The sequence below is a fragment of the Montipora foliosa genome, unplaced genomic scaffold (genome assembly GCF_036669935.1).
Source record: "Montipora foliosa isolate CH-2021 unplaced genomic scaffold, ASM3666993v2 scaffold_449, whole genome shotgun sequence".
NCBI lineage: Eukaryota > Metazoa > Cnidaria > Anthozoa > Scleractinia > Acroporidae > Montipora > Montipora foliosa.
This window is the reverse complement of record NW_027179755.1, coordinates 510,001-534,000: the sequence shown is the minus strand read 5'-3', so window position 1 is coordinate 534,000 and position 24,000 is coordinate 510,001. Positions and strand designations below refer to the sequence as shown.

At 40.8% G+C, this 24,000-nt stretch overlaps 1 pseudogene; it reads right to left on the bottom strand.

The window, feature by feature from the left end:
- LOC137989267 (nitric oxide synthase 3-like) overlaps positions 1-24,000 on the bottom strand; it is a 40,154-nt pseudogene that overhangs the window by 5,247 nt on the left and 10,907 nt on the right.

The window sequence follows — 24,000 nt, the reverse complement described above, 5'->3', positions numbered from 1 at the left end:
TGGTATAGGCTAAGGGTTCCAGGGTCCCAGCGGCACATCCCCACCGAAAATTCCTTAAGTACCCCCCTCCCCCCCGGTATAAATAACTTTTGCTGGAGAGTGTTATTCGATATTTCATTGGGTTTCCAAAATGATACACGTGATGAGGTGTACATCCGGCGGTTGGAAGTTGACTTAAATTTGATAAAAATACTTAAAACGAGAGAGTTGAGAGAGAATCGAAGGTTACAAAATAATCGGATATCGTACTTACTGTCTTACATAACAAGGTACTTCATCTCCAGGTTCTAATCTGTTGAGCAAGTTCAGCAAACACCGCAATGAAGAGGACCTTTTCCACCTAGGAATCTATTCAAACTGAGGCGATAAGAGCAGAAATGGTTGACAGAGAAACGGTTACACGGTATGAGCTAGAAGACTTGTGTACTTGGCATTTGCACGATTACGTTAGCTAATCAGCCCGAAAACTCTCACCTTTCTTGTTGTACTGAACTACGGCAACGGTGAGATGTATTTCACCGGGAAATATGTCTGGGGATGACGAGATGGAGTAAAAACGCTGCAATGATAAAGTAAAAAGCACAAAATATTTGGAGAGGTAGTGACTAGAAAAGGTACCCACCGCAACTGATGAAAAAAATAAAATAATACGGTTTTTCCTTGGTTCGGCCTCGGTGTCTGAAGTGTCCAAGAAGTTCTGACAAACAAGATCTGCAAAGGTTCCAATGTTAAATCGGCTGGAAGATGAGCCTCTTATCAAAAGATTCCCTAGGCACCGTCTTTACTGCAGAGAATCTCATATAAGAGCGATTTTCAGTTGAGTGTCAAAAGTGAATTCGCGATTAGGTTGCTGGACCAGGTTATCATCGCCACGCTCTGCGATTGGTTTAAAACTTCGCGCTACCTTTTCGTGCACGTTTTCCCGCTTTTGGTGTCGGCCGGTGCATTTGTTTGCGCTATGATTGGCTAATTTGATTAGTTTCGTCCCTTGTGATAGGCCAGAGAACACTTTAGTTATGGGCTGAAAACACTCGGCCATTGAAAGCGGCTGTATGTCGAATTGAAGGACATCGGTGAATTTTGCAAGAGGCTAATTTCGCGTGTACGTTGTTACTTGATCGAAGATACACTGACCGGTTGCAGTAAAGGCAGCTGAGTGAGCAGCAAGTCAGCAGGAACGGACAGCGAAGGATAGCCTTCAAGCACTTCAAGAACGTTGCATTCGTTCTCAAACTTCCAGTCCTCGTACCGGTTTTTGCCCTGAAAGAAAAGCAAAAATAACAGTTAGGTTCTCAGTGAAGGTGTTTCACGTGGAAACTGGCGAGTAACCTGTTGCTCAAGCGGTTTTTTCATTTGAAAAGGCAAGGACATAACCAGTCTGCTATTTCTTCATTTATTTATTTCAAGATTTACACCAAGGTAGGTGTATATTACAATAGAACACGAAGCCCCTTTCACAGCTTGTCAAAGTCAAATTCGGAAAAATCAAAGACGTATCTAGTTGGTGGCCAGAGAAGGATTTTAATAAGAAGTATCGGTATGGAAATATATCGCCTTTAATCAATCTTCGGGATCACACTGTATAGTTGATATTTAGAGGGATAGTTTCCTTGGTTTAGGAGAATAGCCTTTGTTGACTGGCTACGAAACAGTAAACATCCCGGCACATATATAAGAACCTAGATTTATCCAAGTTTGACTAAATAGGTTCTTATAAAAATGGTATTTACAGCAGTTTAAGGCTATCTAGGTTCTTAGATTGGTTCTTATTTCCACAAAAGATTTCTTCTCTATGATATGGTATGACCGATTTCCTCTCATGAGGATGCTGATACCCTTTATATTTCATAACCATGAAAAGTAAGTTTTGAACAAAATCTGTGCAGTTTTTTTAAAGTGGAATTTGTTCCACTCCCCTGAAATTTCAAGGTCATTTTCTAGAAGAAGAACCTTAATTTTTTTAGGCTAACCTTTTTCTAACGTAAGGGGGGTCGAAATGAAATTCTATGTTCTTATATGCGGGTATTTACTGTAGCAGTAGTATTGTCTTTACCTCCGCAAGGACTTGCAAGTTTTCCTTATCTTCCGAAATATCATTGCCGTCGGCTAACAAACATTCTAAAAAATCGGTTGATTATATTGTAGAAGTGGATCTGATTATAAAAGTGAATCTTTCTTAGTAGTATAAGGTGTGCTACTTCGACTCAACCACGAAATTCAAGGTTTGGTGGGGGGAATGGGGGTGAAGCAGACTTCAAAACACTCCGGTGGACTCTGCAGGCTTCGGTTTCACGTGTGAGGAAAAAATACAGAGAAAGCAGAGATACTTCCTCCTGATCTTCAAACCAAAAAGCTCCCCAAAGCTAACCAAACGTTTTCATTTTTTCTTTGCTCTCATTTTTCCTAAGAAGGGGGACAACTGCTCCCTACCCCTACCTTGCTAGGTACGGACCTGTAAATCAGTGAAAGCTCCTATGAGCGTTAGTGAAGAGTGGATGAAATTTAAAATGATTACATGTAGAGTTTTCTTTCAAATCCTCAATCTCGGATCACTGAATAACACCTATCAGTGAGAGCACGAGTCAACTTACTATTGAAGCCAGAAATTGAATGAACTGAGGCGTAGGTACACTCGTGATATCCAGGTAACGGGACAGAGCCTCGCGTACGGTTATTGGCGAAGGAAGACGTGTAAATGCTTCCCATTTCTTGGATTTGCCGAATGGTCCTACAAAGAGGGAAAACCCCACAGGCACAAATATATAAAAGCTATTAAACATGCTCAACTTTTTATTCTGAAATTTCGGGATTTTGGGTGATACCTCGCGAAGTGGACCGGACGGTTTGGGATTTTTGGAGCAACTAGAGAATTCTGCTCCACAAGGGACGAGTTTCTGCTTTACTTAAAATTAATTTTAACACGAAATTAGTTTAAAGGGTTGGTTTGAAGTTGGAAAGGAAAGGAACTTTATTTAAAGGCCCGATTTCTACCCGACAGGCTTTTCGACCGTTGTTTTTGTTATAAAGAAATTCGCATTGCTTATCGTAGAGATCTGACAGGATGAATTTCGGCTTTGGCAGGATTTTCATATATGACGATTTTTCCACGGCACGCAATGCCTGTCGGTTGAAGGTGGGCCTTTAAGTGTCTAGTCGTTCTAGCGCTGGAGCACTAATTGGGGACACTGTAAACTGAAATCAATAAATTGACGCAAATCAAGTCAAATGTTGGTTTTGTGAGAGTGGAAAACCGGAGTACTCGGAGGGAAACCTCTCGGTGCAGAAAAGAAAACCAACAAACTCATCCCACTTATGACTCCTGGGAAGCGAGTGCTCTCACCACTACGCCACCCCTGCACCCCGAAGTGTCGAACAGGAGTACATTGCTCCAATTCGCTATGTTGTATCGGTGTAATTACGTCGATCGTCAGATGAAACCAGTTGATCCAACATACACCGGCAGGGTTATTGTCCACGGTTGCTTGCTTAAAAACTGTGTAAAACTAGACTTGACGTCGTATTTCGGCTTCTCTGAAGATACCTGGTTTCTAGGGTTACAAAGTAAGGTACTTTACTTAAAATAAACCCGGTTCACATTCAAAGTAGAACTCGGGATTTCGTGTAGCCTTATCAGTTACGTCCCTAGTATGAACCCGCCAGGAGACCTCTTTCATAATGGCAGCTAAATAAAATATTCTTTTGTCTTAATGCTAATAAGCCTTTCTATCCTCGCTACAACGAGCAAATTTCAAAAGAATATTTACTTCAAAATGAGGACAGTTACGTTGGTCTAATTGACATAAATACAATAAAATGCAAAGGTGGTCGTCATTTATGAAAGTGGTCTAATATATTCTTGATACAATCCCAAATCACAACGGTAAGTTCAAATTTCACGTATTATCTCTTTTTACCTTTGATCTCACGTAATGTTTCGATGACAATCGGTGTATCTGGGTCGACGTCTCCAGACAACTTGTCAACCAGGGACTGCACCAACACGGGATGATTGGCTGGGAAGATTGCCACATGGTCCCCAGGTTTGTATTGCAACTCATCGGTATTGTTTGTTTTCAGTTTTACTAAAATTGTCGATCGACTTGTTGATAAAGAAGAAAAAAAAAGATGCAGTCATTTTTTTACGCGTGACGATGATAGAGGATTTGGTGGCTTAAGCCGAAATGAAGATTCTCCATTCTGATTGGCTAAGAAAAATGCAGTTTCCAGGTAACACAGTGAGAGAAAGACGTAATTGGGTGCAAAAAAGTAACAAACCATTCTGGTTGGTCAATGATCAAAGACAGTCACAGATTGCCAATCAAATGCGATCCTTCTTCTTCATTACGACAAGCTAACTCTTATCTAAATGATTTTTCTCGTGTAATGTGGAATAAATGAGTACTCGTAATTTTTTTCAAAGACTACAAATTGCACTCGCCCTACGGGTTCGTGCAACTTTTTTTCGTCTTTGAAAATTTTACTAGTGCTTATTTATTAAATTGCACTCGAAATCATGTGTTACCTATACAAAATTTGTAATAATTGTCCAGGAACTGAACAAACGCCATGGAGGAGTAGAGAGAGACAGACCAGGGAATCACCTTAAGCCTATTGTTTCATGGCGTTCTCCTAACCGTCGCCGTCGTCCCTGCTTAAGCTCCCTAAAGAACCCTCAAAACTATAGGATTAATAACTAAGAGGAAACCGCTCTGCTTACTTTAAGGATCTTAGTCGTCCTCTGCTAAACAACTCTGCTAAACAACTCTTTTTTATTTCATGTATATTTGCTGAGAACGCTGTCTTCATGGAGTAGTGAAAAAATCAGAAAAAATATATGGCCATCCAGTTTTTTGGTAATTTCATAAAATTGTAGGAAAGGAGCCGCCATTACGAGTCCAACAGCTCACATTCAAGTTAAATCTATTTTGGAGCGTTAAGTAACACAAGGGCATTCAAATACACTTTTCAGGTACGTACTTGAATTAACCATCGAATGACACCTTTCTCTGCGTTATAAGTTGGATTACATCTATAAAATCGAACTAATTAAAATTTGTCCAACATTGGGAGTGCGCAGCAATAATTGTCAAAGTAGTTCAAATAGCCGTATTTGTCAGCGTCGTCCCAGGAAACGAGCACGGTGACCCCACTTTTTTATTACGTATACATCTTTATCATCTCCTTGACATGATACAACAGTGTGCGAAGTTCTTCATTGAAAATCTATGACAAATTCTATGAATTTTGAATCACCTCAATGAACAAAAACAAAGGATCTGCACTCCCTGCACGTGCGTTTTACTGCAGTTTGGTACATTTCTAGCTTTTAGCTGTTCTCGTCCTCACAAAGACGTGAAATGACCAAATTTGAGGTCATGCGGAGCCGGGGGACGGCGAGCACCTGACGATGAATTTTTGATTTTGTCTGCAAACATCTACACCGTTCATACCAATTTCATTCGTGCAATGTTGATACACACATTCCACGCCGAACGACTTGGAATAATGGCTATATTATTAAAATGACGGGAAATAGCATTTTTTGACAACATTCTCGGTGCCGTTTCCGTCGTCGTAGTCCCTAACGACGACGCTAAGTTCATTGACGACGACTGCGATGGCAATGACGATGATAATGATTCTGACGACGACATTGATGACGATGACAATGACGATGATGGCGATAAAAAAATGAATTTCTTCTCAGACTCTCAAACGCAGAAACCAACCTTGAATCTGCAGACTGCAGATTTTTAACGGACATCAAAGTCGCAGATCGCACTGTTTTACCGCAGATGTGGGACAAGCCTACAACACCAAAGAAAGACAAAATCACCTTTTCCGTAATTCACTTCAGTAAGAATAAAAATTCAGTTCAGTAAGAATAAAAAAGCTGAACAGTTAATGTCCAACTTCTCTTTGTAACACTGGGACATTTCGCGCGTGGGTAGAAGGAAACGCGCAAGAAGAGCATGTGTGTTTCCTCTTGAATACACTCTAACAGTCTAGAGTATAGAGCAGATGATAAAGCAAATGAGGATATTCCAGAGCTTGCACTCCCCTCGCTCCCCTCTAGCCTATTGAATGCTATGTGACTACAGCATACCACACCTTCATCCAGTTGTGGTGTTTGTTCTTTATCTGCTAACGCACTCTTGGAAAGGCGAAAGCGGCCTGGTACCCAGCCACTTTGAACAGTGTCTAAAGAATGAGTCGCTTCTTTGGTGGCCTCATCATTGATGCAGAAGGCGTCACATGCGGCCTGGAAACGAGAACAGCAGCAAGATTCTTATATAAAATTTGTTTGGAATTACCAGCGCCAAACGAAGACAGTGGTTATAAGTCCACTGAATACACATGGGCCGAATTGGAATTTGGGAAACGTTAGTTTTGAAGAGACAAAAAAAAAAGAATTCAGATTAAAGAAAGAATACTATTTCGTGAAAAAACCGACAGGAATCTACAATAACGAGATATGACCACGGATTTTTGCTTTCATGCAGAAGGGTCTTAAAATCACGCATTTATTTCATCTTTCTTCCTTGCTGCAGCGATAACAACACGCCATATCTCAAAGCGAAACGCGCCATTTTTTTCTCTCTCGGCGTTTTTTTTTTCAGAAGGAATTGAGCCATAAAGTGTCTTCCGCCTACAAGCCTTATTACCTGAAATACAGCTCTGGCCCATTCTTTAAATGACTCCTCTTGTCCACACAACTCGTCTCCTTCTCCCATTTTCATGACTGGTTCCCCGCCAAGTTCTTGAATAATCTTGTCTAGGGAGCGCGCAAAAGCACAGAAGTTTGGGTAGGCCTTTGATCCAAGGCCGAATACAGAGTACCTAGCAAACAAAAAGGATTAAAAAGGTAAGCTTGTAAGCTAGCTACCTATACTGAGTGGGGAATTTATCCAGTGCTCACATTCATTGCTCAGTCAGGTTTCTGAATGATGCAGTGTCCTAAACCGGAACATGGGAAAGGGGCGCGGGGTAATCTCCCGTTTCTACAATTTACTGTTAACTGAATAACAAGCAGTATGGCCAAAGTTTTCCGAGCAGTAATGTAAGCTAGTCCTGAAAAGCCCCGGGGGGAGTGGTGACAAATGTAAGTCACTTCACTTCATCTCCTGCTTCATGTTTCCCGCCATTTTCTCGAAGACTGAGCAGCAATGGCAAAGCTAAATGTTAAATCCTAAATAAACCAGTTGAACATTCTTGAGGAACATTGGCATGTTATGTTGTATACAAGTTGGACAACATTGCTCAATCATTTGATTGGACGGGCAAGGGTCCGAAGCACCCGCCAGCAGCCCGTGGTTCATATCTGTATGTGGGGCATTTGACACAGTTAAACATTATAATATAGTAAAACTCGGCTTCCCTAAGACTTGTTTAAAAGAGACGTTTCAATACAATGTTATCAAAACATGACTGATCGGATTGCGGGGTATCTCCACTAGACTTCAATAAATACTATATAGGTAAACAATACTGAATTCCCGGCTATTTTCTGAAGCTGGGTACCTTTCTAGGACTAGTAGGTTCTTTATTGAGGTGTATTTGGTCCCCTGGTTCACTCAGTTGAAACTGAAACAAACAGTGCCTTTAATCACGAGCAAATAAATATGTGCCACACCTCCACTTAACATCTCTTTCTCACCTGAGACTTGCCAAAGGCTGGCCGTCTTTCTTCAAATTAAGGCGCTTTTCTCTCTCCTTTTGAATTAAAAGACTGCTGATCTGCCAAAGTTTTTTGCGAGAAGTCTCAGTACTAAAGAAAAAAAAAGCATGTTGTCTTCAGCCGAGACTAAACGGATATATTAGTTTAAAAGTATACAATTTGATGTCTTTCCATATTTCTTTTCCTTTCTAAAATTACCCGGTGAGTTCCCTGAAAAATTACCACGCTGTCATGAATTTCAAAATATTGATGACACGTGGCGATTGATTATAGGGAAAAATAAAAATTAACAGCTTTGACAAGTCGAAACTGGACTGACTCATCCGTTTCTTTGGGTGAGCGGCATGACTATTCCGAGGGTGAGGGGTAGGGGGTGAAGGATACAATAGCTGAAACAACCCAAAACAAAATGCCAACAAAAATGCTAACCTTAGGCCTAAACAATATGCTTTAGATAATGTTTAGGCCTAAGGTTAGTATTTTGCAAAGGTTTGGGTTGTTTCAGCTACTGTACCCCTCACCCCGTACCCCCTACCCCTCACCCCCAAGTCATCCCATGAGTGAGCGGCAATTCAAAGAAAGTCTAGGCTGGCTGGAAGATAGAGGGAAACTCTGCTCGCAGGGTATTCTGGCTGTAGTACGTTTTTTCCGTCGGTCTAGATAAGCTTGGCTATTAAAAGAGGGCGGATATTTGTAATTTCTAACTGATAAAAGAAATCTGTAGGTCAACCAATTACCCATGGTGCCAGAAAGTGCAAAGGTAACAAATTCAGTTGAGCACAACTATAAATAAACAAAGACACCCACCCGACTGCCGGATGTCGGAGCTCGTACAAATATCGAGCGAATCCCTGAAAAACACATGGGAAGCAAATATAGACGGTAAGTTGCATTTGACGACCGTTTACTTTATGCTTCATGCTAGTCTTTGTATAAAATAACTAATTGAACGAAGTCAACTGATTCACCTCTCCATTCTCGGGTGGATCTCCATTGCCAAAGGTACTAGTCACGATCAAGACAAGCTGCTCATTTTCTATGTCGGGATACGAATACTCTTCCATACACATAATCTGAAATAAAACAATTCATTAACTTGGGCAGAATCGGAAAAAGAGGACGAACACTGACCGTTCCCTTCAGGAGTCCCGGCGGCATATGACCCTTCGATGACTGGTTCGTATGCTCCGCGCGCAAAGGAGTTAGAGGAAACTCATGGAGACTATATTTAACAATTATTCGCCGAAGGCGAAGTGATTATCGGTGAATATTCACCGAGACAAAGTCGAGGTGAATATTCACTGATAATCACTGAGCCTGAGGCGAATAATTGTTTTAGTATAAATACACAAGTGATTATTTCAAAAAAAGAGAAAAAAAAAGCATTTCAACGCGAAATCATCTTCACTTACAATGGCAAAACGACTACTGGCAGCCATTTTGTCCGGCGAGGTGATTATCGGCTGATAATCCGAGATAGCGAGCCAATGAGAGCGCGCGATTTTGTATAATCACCTGTGTATTTATACTAAAAACTAGTATCAGGTGACAATCAACAATTGCCACCGTTTCAACAAAATTGGCAGTCCTTGCAGCAAGATAGGACGATGCCAAGCTGAACCTCGTTTAAAATGGAAAATGGTTTCAACCTGGGAGTTACACACCTCGATGGAATTTGATCGTTTGCGTGAAAGGACTCCTGAGAAGGACTGTTCGGCAGTCAGCCTGTGCGGAAGTCACTTGACTCTGAAGACCACTTCCGCTAAGGTTGTCGAAACATCAGTCACGGCCAACAGTCCTAGCTGCTCAGGACTCCTTTCACTACATCGACGTATAAGAACCTAATTTAATACCTTAATACTCCGTGGAAGAGCATCGAAACTCGCAATCGAAGGCTAAAGGGGTTTAGTTTCTAGAGAAACTGTGGTGCTTCGTCGGTGGAGAAGTGAAACAAAAAAATGGGAAATTCGCTCTGACGACGTGCTAACGCTCGAAACGTCGAATTTTCTGACGGTGGTCCATTTATTACACCGACTCAGTCGACAAACCCATTTCGATGAGTCAAAGGATCTACTCCCTGTCGCAGATGCTAATAAATTAATCATGCCATTATTTTACCAGGCTTGAATTTTACGATCTCAGTTACTACAGTATCAGAAATTGTGAACTTTACATCTCTATCCTTTTGGGTTTATCCTTTTGAGTCGCGCAAGTCATAGACGAAGTAGCCTTCGCACAGGTGCTCCGTGCGTGGAATGGCGCGCAGTCAACAGCATCATTTCAAAGCTCAATTCAATTCCCCAGCTGTTGACCGCGCGCCATTCCACCCACGGAGAGCCTGTGCGCAGGCTACAGAAGAGGGACCTATCTCAAAGCTCAGATATAAGTATCTAGCGCCAGTGGTTCGAAGGGTGGATAGGGCTTTCCACTGGATAAAGTACTATCCACTGGATAACTCAATTGGTTTTGCTAGTGTTTATCCCCTGGATAGTGCTTTATCCGGTGGATAGCGTTATCCACCTTTGGAATAACCGAGGCCTGGACTACAATGGTAGAGTTATTACGGTAATAAAAAAAGTAATTAGGAGGACAGCCATTTGACTTTTACAACCCCTTACACAGCGTACTACATTGTCCTCACCTTGGGATCAAAAGCATACGAGAACAGGTCTCCCAACATCTTAGCGTATCGTTCAGATTTGCCAGTTTCTGTGGCATAAAGAATAATTGCTTTTTGTCTCTTCGCCAGTGCTTTGCTCATCATTTTGGCAGTGAACTTGACTACCCTGAGGAAAAGAAACAAAGCTAAATAGTTCAAGAACGTGAAATATACACAAAACAGAGGCGACTTTATGGATACGAAATAGCAAATAGCCAACAGGGGGTAAAGGCAAATAAAGAGACTCACGATTTTTATTAAAATGTGCTTTGTTTGCACATTTTTAGTGTCGACAAAACTTAAACTTAAACTCCCGCTCAGTAATATGAAGCCAATAGCACCCATATTTCGTACTAGGTCAAACTTGCAATCTTGGAGAAACCAGACTTCCCCCCAAACTCACACCCACAAGCCTAGGGATGTGCGCCAGAGAGGGGTGGTTGCCTCGAAATGTCCAATATTGTAGGTTTCGTGCCTGGAAACCGAGATTCAATGAACCCACGAGAAAAACCAGAAATTGACAATCCAAGCTTAAGAATTCGCAGTATTTTCACCAATCTCATAATGCAGTTCATTTTGGGGTTGTTATTTTCGTTAAAACAATGGATATCAAGTTCACTGAAGCATGATACAGTCCCAAGAGTAAATAACTTGTATTGTTTTTATGTACAGAACCTCCCCCACCCAAAAAAAACGTATTGCATTATGGGGTGGTGGAAATAGCCCATTTCTAAAGTCGGCGTCACAAAAAAGTCAAGTCCTGTAAATTAGCTCTGGTTCGCTCGGGGCTGAGGTAATCCTAATCTTGCGTTAATGCGTTCTTTTCCAGTTATGGTTTGTTTAAGTAGTGTTACTGAATGAAGACGACTCAAGGCACGAGGCGTTAAAATTTTTTACTCACTTCGCTACTTCCTTGAATGACGCTTTCTTTTTCAAAGCATCGTTAGCTTCACCTTTTTGCAATTTATGGTGTTTCCAAGGATCGTCCTGGAAGTACAAACATAAACAAGAAATCTTATAACCATGAAAGGAACTCTTAACCAGGAGCTTAAAACTCCAATACTTAGTCTATCAGTAACGGAATTTTTACAGATCAAGCTAATTTTAGACGAGTTCTTAAATAAGATTTGTCTTGCACGAGTGACCATTCTCAATCTCATGGGTATTCATTTCTCACCCAAGACTTGTGATTAGCTGGAAAGGCCTGGTTTTGCGGTAATATCAATTTGAAAGGAAATCGGCCTGTAAAAACGCCGTTCAACAAATACAATGAAGTTTTTCTCTTTAAGTCTGGGGCTCCTGTTATGATGAAACAGCTTTGATGCCTCAAGACTTAACTGAATAAGAATGACCAAACATTTGAATTCTTTCACAGGGCAAAGTCTGCAAAAAACGTTTTTAATATTGAGCGCATGAAGTTCAATTATCACCATCACCATAATCATCATCATCATCACCATCCTCATCGTCAACATTATTATTACTATTATTATTATTATTTATGGTTGCAAGAAATTGAGTCAATATTGTTTGCCGGCAGGTATTTTTCATCCTTGAACTATCCTATCAGTCACAACTGTCCAATTACGAGCTTTCAATCCTTTGAATCGATAGTATACTGCCGCGTTTACTTGAGTGCACGCTGCAGGCGATTACTTCAAGGGCTACATATTTGCCTATTTATTTGTTTCAAAATTGATTTTGAGGCGTCAATTACCTGATATTCATAACTTGGCTTCAAATAGTAGTTTAACATTTCCTGTTAACAAGAACACAATCACGCAGTTTATTACTATGATGGCAATCGAATACACCATACCCACTGTCAAAACTTACAGTTTACGTTTTAAAACACAATACATAAGTTCTCCAAAGAAGTTAACACCAGAAAATACTATTATTTTTTTAATGAGCGTGAAAACGCAAATTTAAAAAATATATATATAAAAAAGAAATGAATCAAACCTGATGAAAAACACCTGTAGCGCTGCCCGACATTGGAGGAACAATCCAGACCCAATCCCCTGGACATCCCCCGCGGAGTTTAACCTGTTACGTCAAAATAGGAAAATATTGCTCATAAAATCCAGCTTAATTAACAATTGTTCCACGAGCGTGCGTTGGGTATGAGATGGTTAAAAGCCAACGAGGCACGGGGCGGCGAGCTGATTATTACCAGTCTCATATCCAACAAGCGCGAATAGAATAATTGTTTTACTAAATTTTCTTTAAAATGCTGAAAGCTTAGACACTTGAAACTTAAAGAAAATCAGTTTCCAGCTTGGCAACTCTTAACGCAATCAATTTCCATATTCGCTTCCAAAACAAAACGTATCATCGTAAGTAACAGTGGTTCAGTACTGACCTCATTTTCAACGTGTTTTATAAAAGAGTCTGAACAACTATGGTGATCAATGATGGTAACTCCAGCTTCCTGGAAGAAAAAAAATGTCACTCACCCACATCAGCAAGGCACATTCCGGCCAAGATATACAAGTTTTGAGAATCCCAACATACGGAAGTGCATAAACACAGTCAAGGAAACAAACCAGGGACGAACCCCAACAACTTCATTTAGGGATCAGCTGGGCCCGGTTGTTCGAAAGCCGATTAACTTAATCCAGGATTAGCGTAAACCTTTGTTTCATGTTTGCAACATTTTGGTGAAAGTTTCTTTCGCTTATATTTGCTTTTCAAGATTGTCTTCTTCTAGTGTAAAGTTTTGTCGAATATCAGCGTTGAACAGCATTTGGGAATAAAGAAATAAGGTCCTTGGTTAATTTTTAATCTGGGATTAGCGTTAATCGGCTTTTGAATAACCGGGCCCAGATAAACTTGAACCCGTGAAATCCACAGTTTCAAGCCCAGCACCCTGACCGGCACTCGGCAGGATGCCTGTTTTTGCATTATGATTGGCGGCCAGTTAGAAACTTTAACTGGTTGTGATTGGTTTTCGTACTTTTTCCCGCCATTACGACAAGCTTCATGCATCAGCATCTTATTCATACGATAGTCTATACGTCAACCGCGATTGGCCAACACGTGACATCGAGTTTAGTTGTAAGTTATTCCATTCCGGGAGTCAGGGTAGTTTGGGAGTCAGGGTGGTTTAAGGCTTATCAACCGCGCCTCCCACTTCTTTGACCCGGGTTCAACCCCTGGCCTCGGGTCACATGTGAACTGAGTTTCAGTCGATCTCAATCTGACTCTGAGGGTTTTACTCTGAGGGTTTTTCTCTGGGTACTCCGGTTTTCTTCCCTCTTCAACAATTACATCCGGCTGAGGGCGGTATCTCTGGTATCCTTCCCTTTCATTGAATGAAATAAATAAAGTTGCAATTATTAATATTATTTTTAAAACGTTGCTACTATTTAGAGAAAACCTGATTGGCGTGTCGTGCTTCAAACCTGAAAGCTGTGTAACACCGCCAGATTTATTTCCACCATGGCAAAGTCTTTCCAGAGAGAAGTTGGGCTCTTTGTGTCAAGCCCCATCCTCTTCGCTATAGGCTGTCAGGGGTATAAAACGAACACAACAATATCAGTTGAATTATTATTCACGAGCTTCAACGTTTGTAGCTTGATAAGTTTCACTTGGTTCCTTTCAAAATCGTTCAGTGGGAATAAGCAGATAAACAGAAATTTGCAATTGCCAATGATAGAACGTCACTGCAAAATGATGTAATCATCTGACCTTTGAGGGGGCTGTTTAGCACTGTTTTTTTGGCCTGAAAGGAGTTGCAACCCACAAAACTACCCATAAGGTAGTCTGGGGCGTTATACTTGAACTAGATTTCAAGCGTTGTCAACCTCAAATCACTGGAGGAAGCTACCACTCATTACCCTTCCTTAAAACAAAGAAAGAGTCGTTTGTTTCTTGTATAAAACCATTTTATCTGACCTACCTCCAGCATGTTGTAACGGACTGGATCACCAAAATCGCGTGCACCAATTTCTGTCACCATGTACCTAACAAATATAATAAAAATGCCTTAACAAAGAAGTTGAAATCACACAAGAAACGATTTCGAGACGAGTTAACTCGCACTGCCACGTGAGATAAAAGACACAAGGAAAAAGCCTTTACACAGTCAATACAATGTCTAAAGCTTGGTGCTTCTGCGGCCTTGTGAATACTGTAACAGTTCATATGAAAATAAGAGGCTACGGGTAGCCTACACTTTGTTCAACAGATTTTAACCGATTGCCCTTAAATTTTCAAAGTGTTTCAGCGTTTCTTTAAATCTTTGTCAGTACCTTGTATCGTTGTTTAGCTGAGTGTTAACTCATTTATGTTCAGTTCGTCATCGTTTGTTTCATATCCAGTTCATTTGCGTAGTCCCAAGTCCAAAATCCAAAGTCCACTATCCGAGACCCAACCATAGGGTTAAGTAGTTGTTCACGTTTAAAACTGTTCTTAACAATTCTTAATTTAATATTTCGCCTTTTATCTGTCTCATAGTGTTCCGTGGTCTAGGGGTCATCGCGATCGCCTCATAATGAGGAAATACCAAGTTTTTGGCGTAGAAATCTTACGCATGCGCAATAAAATCGTTACCCGCAGAAATAAATAGTTAAAAAGAAGAGTCAGAGCCAAACCCTATAATTTGTTCCCTCCGAAAAATGCAATGATAGTGTTTTGAAGCCAGTTAGCCATACGCAGAGAGTGGGGTTGAATTCTGGACCAACGGAAGCAGATCAAGTGGGTGACCAGGAAAGAGATTTTACTGCATGCAAATCCACCTCCTTTAAAACTGTGGCGTAACTATAGAATTTGTCAGTTCACTCTCTTTCTAAATGGACGATCAGTGTGAAACAGGTGATACTATTCTTACCATCCATTGAAAGGGCAGGCAGGAAACTCTACTCCTCCAACGTCAAGCATCAAACAAGATACTGCGGGTAAGGCGTACCATCGCAAACCAAGCTCTTCAAACCAAGGATACCTTGAAAAACGCAAAAGAAAATAACGAAATTCGAATGTCAAAGAAACCACCACACAACATCATCAGTGTTGTTACAATTATCATTGAGATTTCGTTATAACGAAAAGGAAGATATAACGAATTTGCCGAAAAACAACCAAAATGTTCGTTATATGGAGGTACAATTCAAGAGTGTTTCACTTGTTTTTAAAACACGGTGGACAAATTTCAGTGGAAGTGGCTGGCAAAAGGAGAAACAAGAGCATTGGACTGGAAATTTCGACTACTTATACTTTGACTACAAGAAGCCTCCAAAAATAAAGAAGTTCATCGAGCTAATAAGATACAAAAAGGATAAAGCAGATCTGTAGGTGTGTCGGTAGTGTCAGTCTTTGCATTTATAATGAGGTGTTACTGTAATTGTGAAGTTGTTCTTTTGTTTCAGGATTAAAGGAATTTCATCCTTGTTAGTCTGTTTCTCATTTATCTTTTGTCACGCGTTGACACTCCTTCGTTACATCAGGGTACATTTTACGTTTGGGCTTTTGCACTGTGTTTGTTATCGACGAGGATTTCGTTATATCTACAATATTGTAGGTCCTGTTCCATACATCTTACTGTGACTTTGGCCGGGCTGAAGCATATAATTCGTTACAGCGAAAAATTCTGAAAACTTACCTCGGGTGCTTCATCTCCACCTCAAGTACAATATCTGGAGGAATCTCAAACATCTCGGGATCCTCGCCATAAGCTTGAAGAACTAAAGGCAAGACGTCAAAATTGCCACCTTTGCCTTCCCAACCAAGGTGCTTGCAAATCTGAAGAAGAAGGAAACAAACCATGGCAAAGTTGGTAAAGTGATATTATGAAACTCATACCCCATCTAAGCCGGCGAAATGTACCCCAGAACTAAGCTTGGGAGCTCGATTCATACACAACGTGAGGTTTCCTTACAATTGAATGCGCGGCCTCTTTTGTGCCACCAGCCGAGCCTGAAGTAATCAGCTACTTGGCCAGTTCTCGCTTAACGAAAAATACCGTTATATTAAACGAGCCCCTTGTCCCAAAGTTAACAGAGAATGTTCGCATCTACCTCAGTAAACTCAACATTGGCAGGGTCGCCGATGACAGAACCATCTGACTGCTTGTAACCAGCGTAACGAATAAGCTGAGAATTCCATACACGGAAATCTTTAAATGGACGTTTTCTTTGAGGAAAGATGGTAATGGTGGACCTGCGAAAGGGATTATCACAAGTTGACCTTTATTGGCATTGGTGATGTCAGTTTACAAATAAATACATTAAGGCCTGTATTAACACACATGAAAGCTCTATATCTGGTATGAAAAAAACCAGTTAAACAGTACAATAGCAAATGGTTGGAACCCAGGAGTCATACCAAAATTTGATGAAGTAAGATTGTCCTGGCCCCAGTTTTTCAAAAAATGGATAAGTACGGTGGCCCAAAAGGGCCAACACAAACAAAAAAAAAGAAAACTCAAAGAAAAAACCAGAACAACAAAGTAAAAAGCACATCGCAAACAAAAAAGGGTAACTATTTGGTGTAGGCACTCATATAGTGTCCCTAGATACTCAGTCTCAGGAACTCATATAGTGCTCTTAGCAATAATACAATACCCAAGCAGCCTTAAACCATCCCTGGCAGTACGTAAGCATCCTTAATGATCCCTAGCCGTACTTAAACGTCCTTAACCATCCCTTAGCATATTGAAGAGGCAGATGTTTCTGGCATGAACGTAATATCCACCCTCTTTCTCTTGTTCAGCATTTTTTTACGATCCCGAGGCGCTAAATTCCTTCCAGAAGCTTTTAATTCTTCAGGGAAAGATAGTATCACTGGAGCGTGCAAGATTGCTAGCTGTAATGTGAAGCCTGCCGGAGAGATCAAGGCTTACACGGCACAAGACATTTCTTCCCCGGCGATTAAAAGGCCAAGAGGGGCTGACAACATCTCCGATGAGATAAATTATTATTAAACTCGGTGCTACAGACCAGACTAATTCTCATAATCCCATAGCGGATGACGACGATGAACGTTGCCATGGTGGGAGATGGCGAGCAAGTGAACAGGTCACATAGGACTCCTAATGTTTACACCACTAATGAGTGTCTGGGACTGAGTGCCTGGGACTACAATATGAGTGCCCGCACCAAGTATTTACCCTTTTTTGTTTTCGATGTGCTTTTTTTTGTTTGCGTTATCCTTTTTCTTTGCGTTGCGCTTTTTTGTCTGCGTTATCTTTTTACCTTGTTGGTGCTTTGGTTTCTTCTTTGGGTTTTCTTTCTTTGTCACAGTTGCATTAGGCTTTTGGGTTAGGGTTAGGGTTTAGAATTTGTTGATGTTCTGGGTTTTTGTTTGAGCTTCTTTTTTTGTTTGTGTTGGCTCTTTTGGACCACCGTGGATAATGCTATCCACCGGATAAATCACTATCCAGTGGATAAGTCATAACGAAACCAATTGCGCCGCTTTCCAATGGAAAGTGATTTATCTGGTGGATAGCGTTATCCACCTTTTGTGTACAAAGAATCAGATTCTTGGGACAATGTTGGCAACAAAACAACGAATTATGTCGTGAAGTCGTACTATTACTATGGCAACAAAGCCCGAGAGGACAGATGAAAGCATGTCTTTGGCCAACATTGAACAGCTGGAACACGAATCTAGGGCGGGAAAAAACGAGAGACGGTATACGGGATGAGTTCAACCCGGTTGTCTCAGCGGTAGTATTAACCTAAACATTCTCTTTAATTTTATCCTGTGTCTTTAAAGACAGGGTTTACTTATTTGTTGAAGTATACGTATCAAGGTAAATCGATCTTAGTGCTCTGGTGTTTACCTGATGTTTCCCTTGTTTGTGCCGTACTTGATGTGTTTACACAGCGCTTCGAACATTTCTTCCGGAGTATTTACATCTCGGGCATCAAAAACCTAAGACCACATAGTGTTGGAGTGTAATGAACTGAGCGAGTGAATTCTTTTTACTGCGCGTTGGATACAAAGAGATGGATGGCTGACGACGGGACGTTCTTATAATATGTACAATATGTAGCCTTAGAGCAGTTTTTTCGAGTCATGCAACAGTGTTTTATCAAGCACAACAAGATCTTTCAACGGGCTAACTCTCTCTTCACGTTAACCTCATTGACACTTGAACCGCCCTGAAGCCCCCCCCCCCCCCCCCATCCCCCTCCCCATTGACGAGTAAAATCGTCTGGCGTTAGACAGACTAAAATCCTTAAAGTCCCACTCCTGGGGTCAATGAGTTTTTGAGTGGATGTTTAAAGTTAAACCAAATCTGGATTTTGGAGAATTATCCGAAAAACGCACGGCTGGGGACTTAATGTGATACTAGTGAGTTGATATCGAATTTAAACGATAGTTCTACTTCCGAGTCAGTATCAGCTTTTAAGAGGAACTATCAAGTTACTAGTAATTTATTGCACTTTACCCATTCTTCACTCAACAGTAGCAGTAGTCGTAGTCGCAGTCGCAGTCGTAATAGTAGTAGTAGTAGTAGTAGTAGTAGTAGTAGTAAAAACTCTTTTTCATGTCACCAACAACTTTTTTTAAGGGGTCTAGTAAATCTTACTTGTAATTTATTCCATTGTATTCGTCCTATGCATCGCGACGCATTCCTCCAAGCCAATCGGCAGCCAAAGATGAGCTCCTTCTCAGCCAAGTCATAGGTTCCAGTTTCTTCAATCTCCTTTAAAACCACTGCCAGACGTTGCTGGTGGGCTAGACTATTTTCACTGTGAAAAAAAAAAAAGAAAACATGATAGAAGGAAGTATGGAAAAATGTTCATTAGGTTAACTACCAAAAGCAGTAGTATCAAAAAAATCACTATTTATCTTGAACTTAGCTTATTTGTCACTGAGTGGCGTTTGGCAGGCATACCCTTTCAATTTTTGTATGCAAAATGTGCTGATCAGATCCACATTACATGTTTTGCGCACACGGTAAAAGTGGTACAACAACTGAATCAATGGGCCTTTTGCAGCTCGTAATCACACGGTACAAAAATTGCCCACTGGGACATCTCAAAGAAATTGTAAATTTTTAATTAGCTTTCTTTGTTTTTGATGTCGCAGTGCACAATTTGCGTTCCAGTATGGCAGTTTTTGTATTTTGTACCATGTGATCACTACGCCGCAAAAGGCCTCATCGTTATACAACAATTCATAAGACTCTAAGACTCGTGAGTCACTGCTTCAGACCAGTTAACAATTAAAGAGGTAGGTAGGTTGTTCCCCTTTAATGTCACTTCGGCAAGAGGCTTCAAAGCTCAGTTGGTTAGAGCGTCGCACTGGTATCGCGAGGTCACGGGTTCAAACCCTGTTGAAGTCCTGAATTTTTCAGGCTTCTCTAAGCAAGTGCAAAAGTTGCGTTCATAACTGCGAGGATCATAGCTTCCTTGTATAGGAAAGGATAAAAATTTAAACGGTTACCCAAAGCACAAAAATTCCCTTGAGTTTACTAAAAATTGCTTATAATAGGTCTTAACAATTTCACGTTAATGGTGGATGAGCGATAAAGCGGGTTGCAAAGTAATTCAGGTTGTAAATGTATAGGTAACTTTCAATTTGCCTGGAAAGGAAGTTCACTAAGCAGTGCCGCTACTCACAGTTTCATGGAGTCGTAATACTGTTTGAGGAAGTCCTTGGCATGAATCTTGACCTCGTCTGGTTGCCTGGGGACACCATATTGTCTCTTGGGATAAGCCCCGTAAGGCTGCATCAAGGAACCCAAACAGCGGCCTGAGGAACAGTGGAGAGGCTGGGAAGGGAAAAAAAGAGGTTCAGAATAAAGGCAATATAAGGCGCTTCGCCAATGGTCAAAACACAAAAAATTGTTATCAACCGGGCACAGAATTCTTGCTGTTGTGGTCTGATAAATTCTCTCTAGAAAATGACGCCAGTTTGGTATGAATTCTTTGGCTCACGGTGTATAGGTAGGTAGGCCTGGATAGCAATAGGCCAAAGGGAGTTTTGCGAGCGCTTGAAATACAGCTGCAATCTGAAACTGAGTTTCATCGAACAAAACTGGAAAACGTATCATATATGTTCTCAAAATAGTGAGCAATTTGTAAAATTGCGTTAAGACTGTTTTGTTGTAGTAAATTCTATTTTATGGAAGCTTAAAACCAGCAAAGAATATTTTCAGGAGACTCGTTCCCAGACTCCGCACAGTTAGCGGCCGCAATCATTTGACTTTGCTAAGCAGAACTCGACTCCTCACAAGTTGAAAGACAACAAATCGCATAGACAATAAAATAGTACAAGGGAAAGAGCCACATTTATGTCTCTGTAGATTTTGCCTCGCCAAATTTGCTGCGCTTCATCTTGCTGATAATAATCAGTGTCATACAAAACTGAATTGTCTGTCGGTGACCCAAGCCGTTGTTGACAATGGCAACAGTTCTCACTCACAGTTCTCACTCTTAAAAACACATTTTCTGGTTGCGCTTTTGATGTAAATACCAGAAGATATGGCATGTTGTGTTATACACAATTTCGCTGATCTTCAATAGACGAGTTCACGCTCTTGAGTGCATCATGGGTAATCAGGCAAGATGGACAGAAATTCAAAGGTTTGTAAGGAAGTCCAAACCGATGAAAAGTATTTATGATGAAAAGTATTCATGATATTAATTTTTTTTTCCAAAACAAAAGATATGCGCTTAAAGCTGCGGCAGAATAAATTTGGAGAGAATAGCTATTGTAGAAATTATTTTATTAAAAAGAGTTTCTGCCACAAAATTACAGAAAATGTATGGAGACAAAAAAAGCAATATTTAGGAATTCCAAAGAACGGATACCAATTCTAGTTCATCTCAGTTGTGAACATGAACTTTTTGTTTGGTTTATGAAGGCGAAAGTCTATAAAGTAGAGTCATGTACAGTATACTTTGCTTTGAATTTCTATACAAACCTTTGAATTTCCCGCCATGTTGCCCTGATTACCCATGATGCAATCAAGAGCGTGAACTCGTCTATTGGCGTTCGTTTCTGAATAAAAAAACGCTGAATGCATTTTTTAACTCTTCTCGGCTATTGCAAAATAATAAGCTTGCATCTAATTTGATCTTTTGCTGTTTTTAGGACGAGAAATGTTGAAAAATACACACGCGGTGATCGTTTAAAGCCAAAGGCGAATGTATGAATAGAAAAGAAAGAATTGTTATGTTTTTTGTAGTCTTTTTTTAAAAGTAATTTCTATACCTAAATATCTTCCTAAAAATAGCCGAGAAATGTGGCCGAGAACTTTTGACTGCGCACTGTAACGCAACCCACCGTTTTGACAATCCGGCTTCCTCACACTACCTCTACACCGGTGCATTATATTGTTTTACTGTCTGAGACAATTCTCTAATGAGATTCAATGAACCTAGCCGGCCTTGAGACCAATTACCAAGAAATTCTTTTCTCAGTCAATCCTGGTCAAAACTGTTGGGACAATTCCCGCTTTTTCCCCTTCCCCCATGACAATGTTGATTTTTCACGGTCTCCGAAATCGAGATCCGTTCATCGATCGCTCCCACGTTTCAACATTGTCTGGGGGCAAGGGGAGAGGGGGGGGGGGGGGGGGGGCCGCGAAAAAGGCAGCGAAAGAAAAACACGCGTTGCTCATATAACGATGGTAGCATGTATAGCAAATTCTCTACTTTTCGCCCAAAATTTGACAGGTGTCCTAAAGTCTTTTGACCCGGATTGTAGAGATACTTCTTTAATTAACAAAAAAACGCATTGAGAGATGTGTGAAAAGTATTCTATAGTTTCATTGAAAATATCTCTTATATCAGTTGTGTCGACGTGGTTTTCGCCTCAAAATTTGCATGCCATGTTGAAGTGGCTATCCTTTGTCTGTGAGAGCAAAACTTTATTTGAATTTCCTTTTATTTCATTTATCGAGTCCTTTTAGAAGTCATGGGTTAGAATCCCGTTGTAGAGAGCCACCTATGTCTATAAGAGACAATTGCCTAAATTGTCCAGATATTTGAGAGGATTACTTCTATCTCTCGTCTATAACCCGCACTTCGAATATATGCACATTTATTTCATTCAAGCCTCAGCTACACTAACTTTAGGGCCTGATAACCTGGCGAGTTTCAGCCCAGGCTGAAATTTCGCTCAGTTCTCCGGGCTGAAAGTTTGTTGCAATGACATGATGAATTTCAGCCCGGGCACAAAACGCAATTTTGCGTGAGAAAATTTACTGAGATGCAAAAACACAATTAATGCGCATGTTCACCTTCCTTTTCCAGCCCGGGCTGAAATTTCATTTCGATTACATGGACTTTTTGCGTATTTTTCAGCCAGTTTGGCCGGGCTGAAAATCCTAACCCTGTTTTTGAAACCGGGCTAGGATTTTTAGCCCAGGCTGTAATTCAGCCCGGGCTGACACCTGCTCCATGAAATCGCCACTTTCATTTCAAGAGGATTTCTTGCAGAACCTGGGCTGAAATCTCAGCCCTGCTAACCGGCTGAAATTTCAGCCCGGGCTGACCGATTCTTCATGTAATCAAGCCCTAATTTAAATGAAACCTGCACTCCAACAGAAACATAGCTTTAAACAACAGGAAATAATGTAAACGATAAAATTTGTCTGATTTTTTTTCTCAGAACGCGTTTTCGACGGAAACAAAGGCTTTCAGAATCGGTCATTTTTGTTTCAAATTTCAAGGGCCCTGCCGGCTTAAATAACTGTGATGAGTTTTGATTGCCTATTGTTTTTTACCCAAAAGCTTTCAATGTGTCGGAACAATAGCGCAAACGGAACTACTACCGTAAAGGGCAGCCGAAAATTTTGAAAGAGTCATAAGCTATTATTATTATTTTTAGATAAAAACGATTTGATTACAGACATTTCATTCGGTTTAATTTATTCTTTCGAAGGAGTGGAGGTCACCTAAGGTTACGTACAATTCTACGTTTTAGTACTGACAGCAACAATGGCAAGACATTCAAAATCACCTCTGCTGTCTTTTGATGAAGCGTATCCGTTGTGAAAGTATTCGTCAGGAGGTTTTCTAGCTTGATATACTTTGGTTGTTGATACTGCGAGTATGCTCCACTGACTGGGCATTTCTGGACACCAACTGACCCATCAAACACATAACTTTCGTTGTCTGGATCAGTAATCTCCTGATGAGACTCAACAGTTCTATCTAAAGTCGGTTTTTCCTTCTTCGACGTCTCGTTTTCTTGTTTCTCTCCGTTAATATTTTCAAGAACGACTTCTAAACACTTGGATGTATCCTTTGTCGTCTTTCTCTCGCTTGACGGGTTCGTTGGCTCTCCGTTTGATTTTTCATCCATAACGTTTTCGTTTTGTAATTTCCCATTTTCCATTGTAGAATTTTTGGAAGACTTTAATGGGCTATTACTTCGAACTGTCTTTACTACTCCTTCCTCGTCAAAAGCAGTTTCCAGGCGGACTTGATACCCGTCCTGAGCTCGGATTTTTAAATCCAACGTCTCGCCGATTGGGACCTGGTCAAGAATTTCCAAGGCCTTTAAATTTGGAACGTTTTCCAGTGACTTGCCATTCACTTCAAGAATGACATCTCCCTTTTTAATGACACCAGTTTCGTCTGCCACGCTCCCCTTTACCACGTGGGACACGGTGAGATACGGACCAGACTTACAAGCCAAAAAACCGACACCACCTTTCGTACGTTTGGTTAGACTCACAACTATGCTGTCATTTAGCTTC